We start from the raw sequence: 9,438 nt of genomic DNA on the forward strand, positions 1-9,438 counted from the left end.
TCCAGCGTCATAGTGTTGTATTTGATATTTATGATTTTTACCTAATTATAGCTAGTAAGCTGCCGTAACGTTTTTTGCTAAGGTGTCATTTTCAAATAGGAAGAAAAATTGCTGTGCCATAACACTGCAAAATGCTTATGTTCTGTTAACAAAATCTATAAACACTGCAAAGCATTTCACCTACCGTATTTATTCGATTATAAGGCAGTCACGATTATAAGGTGAGGGGGTCGTTTGGAGCGCAAAAAAAATTGCCAGATATATATATATATATACTGAGCTTTGAATATAAGGGGGGTATGACTTTGAGACTACAGATTTTGGGAAAGAAACCTCGCCTTATATTCGAAGAAATGCGGTAATATGTTCTAGTACAAATAGGAGCATTTATGATGCCTGAAGTGAGAACAGTCGCTTGTTGAATTGCGGATTTTATAACATTGTCACAATGAGTCTTTCATTTCACGCATTCATTTGTGTTGGTAAAGTCCCTGCCCTTTTGTGGACTCGTCTGTGTATCCTGTCTTTTTTGCAACGGAGTTGGCATGTGAAGTGCAAAAGGACAACTGCTCTTTTGTGCAGTGTTCTAAAGAAATGATGCCCTCGTATGGGCATTTGTGGTTACTGCGATGTGTGAGTGGTTCGGTTTGCTTGTAGTAGCTTGTTGTGTACGCTTGCGGAAGTATTTGTAATCAGTGTCATTGTCTACCGTATTGAGATTCAGAAAGGAATTTATGGATCAAAAAGAAATACAAAAATATGAGATGCTGCCTAATGTTGTGTTCTCTGTATTTATTCTTCTGGAGTACTGTTTCACACCGGAAGCTTGGGTTATACTATTTGGTTACAGCAGCATAGCTTTGGGGCGGTTTTTCGGTAGTGGGCAGTTTTTAGTGAATGAGAAACATAGATAATATTATCATCTTATTAATCATTAATTGCCAATTGGCAACATCACTCATTATGAACAACAGTATGAAATTATGGCTGCAGTGTGATTAGAAGTACAACAGTAAGCATACCACGGAGTTCGGTGAGGATTAGACTGGAAGCATGATAAAAAACTCAGCAATTGTTGTGCGATGTGTGATAGGTGGACCAGAGAAAGCCTGAAGAGGAAGTTCTGTTTTCTGGTGTCTGGCTAACCTTTATCCAGTACATACAAGAGGTTTCACCTACCTTGGTTCAAAGTTTAAAATTACAAGTGTCCTTGTCTGCGCTAAAAATGGCATTGAATAGAGGCGAGATAAAAGCAATACAAAAGCAGAAAATGAGGGGGAAAAAATAAAAGTTGGGGGTCATTCCATGCCAAACGTCCGAGAGAGTTAACTCGACCATCTCCAATTACAGTATAAAAATTCATGGTTGGCCACTTCTCTACACTGTTCGTTCTCGTAGGCAATTTTTGGCGAAAAAATTTTTTCTCTCTCTTAGAGCAATTTGAAAATCACAGAGGTGACGAAAACCTACATTTTCTTAGTATTTCTTTTTTTTATATAGTAGGGAGGGGTGCGGTGCGGACTACGGACGTCAACGCGGGTGACATCGTGAGTTACTGAAATGCTCTGCATTTAAAAAAGAAATACTATCCGGCGCCAGGTTTCGATCCCTCGACCCTGCGGGCGGAACGCAATGTACATGGTGCTCTAACCACCGCGCCACAAAGCCGACACAGAATGGGACGCTATGAACGCGCCTTATATCGTTGACTCATTCAAATTACTGCTGACGAGCGCTCTCTCGTCAGCAGTTGCCACAAGTGCAACAACATTAACGTAACGCAAACTACTTAACGTCGTGCGCCCCCGGAAATGCTCTGCATTTGATCGTGCCCCTCGCGAGGGGGATGTTTTACTGCGTCTTCCTACTGGCCAGTACACTCGTCGCCATCTGTCGGATGTTGTGCGAACCCTTTGCGGCTGATGGCGCGCGATTTGAAACGACATTTGCATATGATCAAACTGAAAGGCTCTCCAAGAAAAACAAATACCAGGGCCAGAGGTATTTGGGGATATGCTCCCTTCTTCAAAATCATGCATGCCTCGAGTAATTCTAGCGTGACTACGTGCGTTGGAGACCGGTTTTTCTACCGCAATGCGCTGACACTTTTCCCAGGTGCATAAGACGTGATATATCAGGTATCTTCAGTCACACACACACACAAAAAAACGCACTCATAGGCGTGAGAGGCCGATTGTTCAGGCAGAAAGTTCGTCTCTTGTACTTGCATATCTGAGGCTACCAAAAGATGAATCTGCTCCTTTTGGTCGTCATGTCAAAGATTTCTTCGTTGAACACGTCTGCCGGGGCGTCGCCGATGGTCCGCCAACCGTCAGTCGTGCCATCCGTCGGTTCATCCTCGCCCGGGCCCACGGAGGCGAAAGTCGGGACGGACCGCGCGGAAGCTGCGCGGCGACCCGACGGCGCGCATGCCTCCCGGCAGGAAGACTCGGTGGGGAACCGGTTACTTCCGGTCAGGCAGCGATGGCCCTGAAGGGCGGACGCCGAAGCCCTCGCGCACATGACGCACCGCTGCTCGGGAAAGCTCACAGCGAAGTACGGAAACCTGGGCGGACCCGACAGGAAAGAGGCTTCACAGTCTGCCCTGGCGAGGTGTGAAAAATGGCTGACTATGCATGCGTCTTTTCCCTGGAGGCTTTTTCACAAAGACACGACCAAAGTGTTTTTTTCAACACTCTGAAACTGAGGCTGTAAATAAGGACATACTCGAACACCCTCAACACAGCGACATCCAGTTTTCCCCTTCCAAATAAAAATTAGCCAACCCAACGGGCCATTGAAGCACGACCCATCTGGCGCTGAACCACCGAGGTACGACGAGAAAACACCCGGAGGACCATGCGCAAGCAGATCGACAGGGCCTGGCGCGACCGGGACAAGCGCCACAGGAGCTCTGGAAAGAGGGCCCCTGCTTAGTTTTCCCCTCTTTTCTCACAAAAGTTTATGATGACGATTATGGTGATTAATCTCGCCAGTAGTGAATGATTACCGGGTACATGTCTAAAATGGCACATTTACAAAACCGCTTACGTAGAAATAAGTGTTCAGTTTGTGGGGTCCTTGTGGGGGTGACTTATAACCGGCTCTCCGGTGTAGGCCACTACGCTAGCTCGCTAGCTACCAGCGCGTTAACCACGTGGGTTGCCGTATATCCACGGTGGCCCAGAGAAGTTCACCGACGTGAGAACACAGTAGACAGTGGTGTCGAAGCATTGCCGTTTATTTGGGATTTCCCAAAGCATGCGGCCACGAAGCTCGATGGGGTTCACGAATCACGGCATCAGGTCGTGATCCGAACGGGAGGCACAGACGGCTCAGTGATCTCGGCTTTGAAATTTTGTGTCAGTACTCCTTCAATGTACAGCACTAATCTTTATTGTTGGTGTTATTTAAAAAAAAGTAATTCCCCAGCGCATGTCCTCTCAGAAGCAAGCTGACAAAACGCTCTCCTTCTGAAGCTTTTATGCAAAACTGAACAAGAATGTAACAACACTACAATAAATTCTGGCTAAGTTAAATAACTGAATTAAGCAAAAAAAATGGCCGCGTATATATCTGCTCGCTTCGCTGTAAATGTCGTCGAAAGACGATAGTCTTCTGACGCCCCTGCCACGTAAACGCCGCTCTTCTATTTCCCGCCAAGCTGTCACGCTCTTCCCCTCCCGCCTCGCTCCTCCCACGATAAACACAGTGGAGGTTTCCTCGAGTCAATTCAGTTTTACCGCGTTCCACTGCTCGCGCCCCATCTACCGGTACCTTTCGTTACTTTTGGACTTCTTGGAATGCCGCCAAATTCTAGGGTCGGGTGCTAGCGCGCGTATTTTTGGGTCAAAACGTTGTTTTCCAACGCGTTTCTTATTTTAGCTTTCCTCGCGGACCGCACAGCAACTCTCCGACTTGGTCCTTTAACGTCCTCTCAATTTCCATTGGCCGCCAAAGCACCCCATAGGGCTTAATACTCTCCCCCACTCTTTTCAATGTAGCCTTAATACCCCTTGCTCGGGCTCTGCTACAAATACCCACACTACACAGCGCTTTGTACGCCGACGATATCACAGTATGGATGTCACGAGGCAGCGACGCGCATATCCAACACACACTCCAACTAGTGGCCACAACAATCACAGAGACAGCGGCGGCAGCAGGACTATCCTGCTCCCCCAACAAATCACAGCTCCTTCTGATCCGACCCATCCAACGACCTAAACAATAGTCACCAAACATCCAAGTCGCTTTGTCGGGCTCTGCCATACCACTACCCAGACAACGCACATACATCCTAGGTAAGTGCCAGGGATGTCCCACCTGGGAGTTCGGGAACTCCCAGGGACATCCCACTTAAGTTCCAAAAACATCCCAAGTGATACAAAAAAAGACCTCGCTGGGATGTCCCAGACCAGGACTTTGCTGGGAGGTCTGACATCCCATGTAGAACAAAGAAAGGAAATTTTTGGGATGTTCCAAAAAGGTGCTTGTTGGTCCTTTTCAGGACACGTTTGATTAATGCTTGTGGTTATAGCTCAACATTCCATTGCAATGGAGCTTTCCTCCACTCAAGTGCACAATTCGAACTCTGCAAAACCTTGTAAAACCATTTTATTGGACGAATTTCGTACATAACAGAGATCAGTGGCAAAATCAAGCAGCACTTAAGTCTTAAAGGTACACCATACACTTTTAATACCACAAACAAAAGTTCTTTATAACTTGATGCATGACTTTACTTCTGTTTCTGACAATAAATTCGACTAGCTGAAGCAGAAGTGAAATTTTACATGAAAAATTTCTAAAGGTAGCACGAGTTATGTACAGAAAGATAAGAGTCGTCTCTTCTCTTTTACATCAGAAATGTGCCATGCACCTGAATAATTCATTTACAAAATAGAGTGAGCCTAATTTCTAAGCAACTTATGGCATAAAGAATAAGGCCTGAAAGTGCTGTACTTTATGAAATACCAAAAGGTGAAACATGTTTCACGACACAGGAAAAGCACATTAGTGCACAGAAAGTTACTGAAAACCATTAAAAGGGCCATGCAGACAAAACACAAGTTTGGTTCATCAGAAAGATTGCCCTGATAGAAACATTTTGACACGACTTTAAAGCGGCCATGAAGACAAAATACAACTTTGTTTTATTCGAAAGATTTCGTGTTCTTGTCCAGAGCTTGTCCAGAAGCAAACATGCTTTGTTCACTGCGAAATTAATCAATTTAAGCTAAAATTTTGATTTTCACGCCAAAACGTGTGTTTGAATGACGTTTGCAGTGATACAAGAGCAGGACTTTCAGCTAAAGTTGGTGTGGAGCGGAGACTTGTTTACTGTTAGTTGACCTAGATGGCGCCACCACACCACGGAAAGCAGCCTTATGTTTTTGGTTTGTTTGTGACTGTATTTAAACATGGCTTGTTTTTATTCATGGAGAAAATAATCATTTTGTGAAACATGGTGCTCGCTCGACAAATATGGTCACGTAAGACACCGTCGCTTGCGTCAGTTGGCCAGTGTTGTCTGAGACAATTCCAAAGCCCCGCAGTGCTATGCATCTAAATGAAGCATAGTGCGTGCAGTACCAACAGCAGTACACAGAGGTACTCCAATGTTTTGTGTGCTTTCCTAACTTCCACTGTTTGTCCCACCATTCTTACCGATATAAAAAGAATGTGCCCTAAATTTGAAAATAGCTCTTTGGGCATGCTTATAAACTCTGCCTAATTTGCGTTTGCCGGCCGCAGCCAATCGCACAGCTCGGCATATGACATCATAGAGTCTGCTGCGGTAAATGAGCTAGTGGGTAGCATGGCCATTCCCTTTTTTCCTAATTATGTAGCTTATTTGAGTGAAGTTTACGTTAAAAGTGGTGTCAACCTGATTCTACCAAGGCAATCTTTTGGAGGAACCAAACTTGACCTGTCTCCATGGCCCCTTTAAATGTAAACGTTGCTCAAATACGCTACATAATTAGGAAAAAAGGGAATTGCCATGTGACCCACTAGCTCACTTCCCACACTAGGACACATGACACCATACGCACAGCCGTGCGATTGGCTGAAGCCAGCAAAAGCAAACGCAGGTTAGGCAGGGCTTATAAGCTTGCAGAATAAGCTATTTTCGCTTAAGTGTAATGCATATTCATTTTATAGCAGTAAGAATGGTGGGGTGAAACAATGGAAGTTACAAAAGAAGAACCAGTGCGTAATGCTGTTAACTACTGCGCACACTATGCTTGTTATAGCAGCACAGCACTGTGGCGCTTTGGGGTTGTCTCAGACGACACTGGCCGAGCGCTGTAAGCGACACTGTCTTACGTGACCCTAATTGTAGACGTATCCCATGTTTCACGAAGCAATTAGTACCTACCGTAATAAAACCAAACCAGGTGCAAATACAGTCAAAAACAAAGCAAATGTGAAGACAGCATGGTGGCGATATTTAAGAGGATTGAAGGTAAATAAGGCTCCGCAGTCCACTGCAGGCAGGACGGCGCACTTGAAATTAGCTTGAAGACCCTTCCTTGTGATGTCATGGCAGACGTCACAAAACACACGATTTGGCGGGAGAATCAAAATTTTAACTTGAACTGATTAATTTCTTGGTGAATAAAGCATCATTTGCTGCCCGACACGTGCAAAGGGCACTATAAAACCCCAAATCTTTCGAAGAAAACAAGCTTGTATTTTGTCTGCATGGCCCTTTAATGTGGCAGTCACACTCCCTCAGGCCGCGCGGTTACTTTTGAACATACGGGACTACCGTAAGGCATCGCTTTGCACCACACACACATAAAAATTATTCGAAAGGCCAGCTGATCTAGTTCTGATTGATATAAAATACTAGTTCTAAAACCTACTGCAAATGAAAAAAAAAAAAACTTGTAAAACAAAATTTTGGATCACGTGTACCTACATTCGAAAAGAATTATGTAGAACTATTCAACGTAAAGGGAGGACATTTGCTGTGTGCTTAGAAGACATGCCAATTGGCCACATGATGACAAATTTGTTCTCAGCCAAATAGGTTTTCACCGGTCTGCTAAAAGGCAAATAAAAGCTAACAGAAGAAAATTGATGAACAGGTAACATTACACGGCTTAGAGCAGAAGAATAACACTTTGCACGTGTTGGCTGTATGCATATTTTCCTACCTTTAAAATTTGGCTGCATTTTGTTACCATTTTACGCACTGAGGTCTAAATGTGGAAATATATGTGCATGCATACTTATGAGTTAGCGTTGAAAATGTGGGACCGTGTAAGGATGTATTTGCGACATTTTAACCTTGGCAATTAAAAAATTCAAATAAATGCAGCCAAATTTTGAAGGCAAAAAAATCAGTCTACAGCCAACATGTACAAAAACTATCACTGCTCTGCACTGAGTCATGTAAATATCAAGTAGAGAATTTCCCTTTGTAGACTTTTTTAGCAGAAATATGAAGAAATTTTGAAACCAATTGAATTCCATCATGCAGCCACTAATTGGTATGTATTATGAATGCACAGCAATCTATCCAATTTCTGTTGAATTGTTTTCTATAACTTCGAAAATACAGAGGCAAGTGAAGCAAAATAAGATTTCTCGAGTTTTAAATTTGAATTTGTCTCTCATACACTAAGATAAATAATATTGATATCACTCAAAACTAGACAGGCTGCACTTTGTAATAGTACATTAGCCATGTATGTGGTGTTAGTTGACGCACAGCAGAGACCATACAAACGTCCAAATGGACAACCACACCCTGAGGGAGTACTGGTGCCATGCACCTTATTCTGGCATGATGCCCTGAAATCCGTAGTTTTTTTACCACGTAGTAGCTTACCACAGACAAAAAAAAACAGTTTAGATTAGTGTCAGGAAAATATACATGAGCAATCAAGAAAAAGAAAATCAGATTAAACGACTTTCATATCATTCCTTGGCAGTCACTGCATTGGAGCTCCAAGAATTTTCTAGTGTGCCGCAGCTCTTTCTGCAGCACGTCAGAACTGTGTTGCTGTCTTCTTATCCTTTGGAGTTCCTTGTGGCTGGGGAGGCTTTCCATGGCCCATGAAGCTGCCTGCACATAATTTAGAAAACAACTTGTAATGAATTCAACGAACAGTGCAGACACCGGCTAGCTTAAACACTGCCAGTAAGGAAACACAACTCGAGCATTACCGAAGTGTACAGATAAACATTTACCCATGGTGATTTCACACCATGGGTAAAACGGCATGCTTACGAGTACAAGCTGAGCTTCGCTGATCTCTCACAATGCCCTTCCTGATACATGCTCTCGTGATTGCGCTACAGTCAAAATAAACCTCATAGCCAGAAGTCACAACACTAAAGCTGCCCGCTGCCACGCGAAACCTTGAGGAGCTTGCGGGTTGTTTTGCGCAGAAATTTGATGTGTGATAGAAATTTTGCTATTTAGTTCTGTTTCATGGACATGACCTTTACATTCCATGATTGCCCAAACATTTCACCTGCTTCAAATGTAAATGAAACAGTTTTTCTAAATAATTTTCAGTCAAGAGATTTTGAACTGGTTCTTACAATCACGCTTGTTGGCACAACGCATCACACACACGCAAGCTACTGCAGCCATTTACCATTAAACATTTGTCAAATGCGCCATTACATTAGTCTTCCCTGGAATCCAATGGTGCAAAGCACAATGAAAGATAACAGAGTAACAATAACAAGGACGACACTAGACACGGGAGTCGCAGTTTTCTGGTAATGCCCACCAGGTTTAAAGCTGCCTGTAAAAACTGCTAACTGCATCTCTGAGTGTCTGCTTGCCGACAAGAGACTACAGGAAACTGGCAAAAAAAAAAAAAGAAATATAGCTGCTTGGCAGAGCATATCGTGCAATTTGAGAAAGATTACAAACAAAATGAGTGAAAGGTTGTGTTGACCGCTCATGAAAAATTTTTAAGGCTTTTTACGAGTAACCGCACTGTGAAGTTAGTCTTCGCAGCCCTTTAAACATGATGCACAACTACCCCCACAGTGCCCTTCTTCACAACAGTCGTCAAAGCGGCCCAGATCACGTTGCCATTTGTTGCATAGTTTGCCGGAATTCTCTTACAGCAGCAGTTACAGTTACAGCAGCAAGCCACATTTAGATTGCAGCACAGTCATTAGCACATACAAGGGCGGGCGATCACGCGAGCTGAGTAAATTGAGCACATCACACACTGACATGCTACTCAGTGAAAAATGTTAAACGCGTAAATTATAACGCATAACGCCTGCGCTATGTCGCTCTATCATTTCTGAAAAAAAAAGAAAAAGAAAAAAAACCGCACAGTCCGTACCGAGGGCTGTCACTGGACTGTCTCACGCGTTGACAAAACCCGAGACGTGGTTTTATCTAAATACATGCGAGAAATGAGTGATTTCGTTCCAGGTAGCGCGGGACTGATG

The sequence above is a fragment of the Haemaphysalis longicornis genome, unplaced genomic scaffold (assembly GCF_048455015.1).
Source record: "Haemaphysalis longicornis isolate Haplotype H1 unplaced genomic scaffold, Haemaphysalis longicornis Haplotype H1 scaffold_2, whole genome shotgun sequence".
In the NCBI taxonomy this organism is placed as follows: Eukaryota; Metazoa; Arthropoda; class Arachnida; order Ixodida; family Ixodidae; genus Haemaphysalis; species Haemaphysalis longicornis.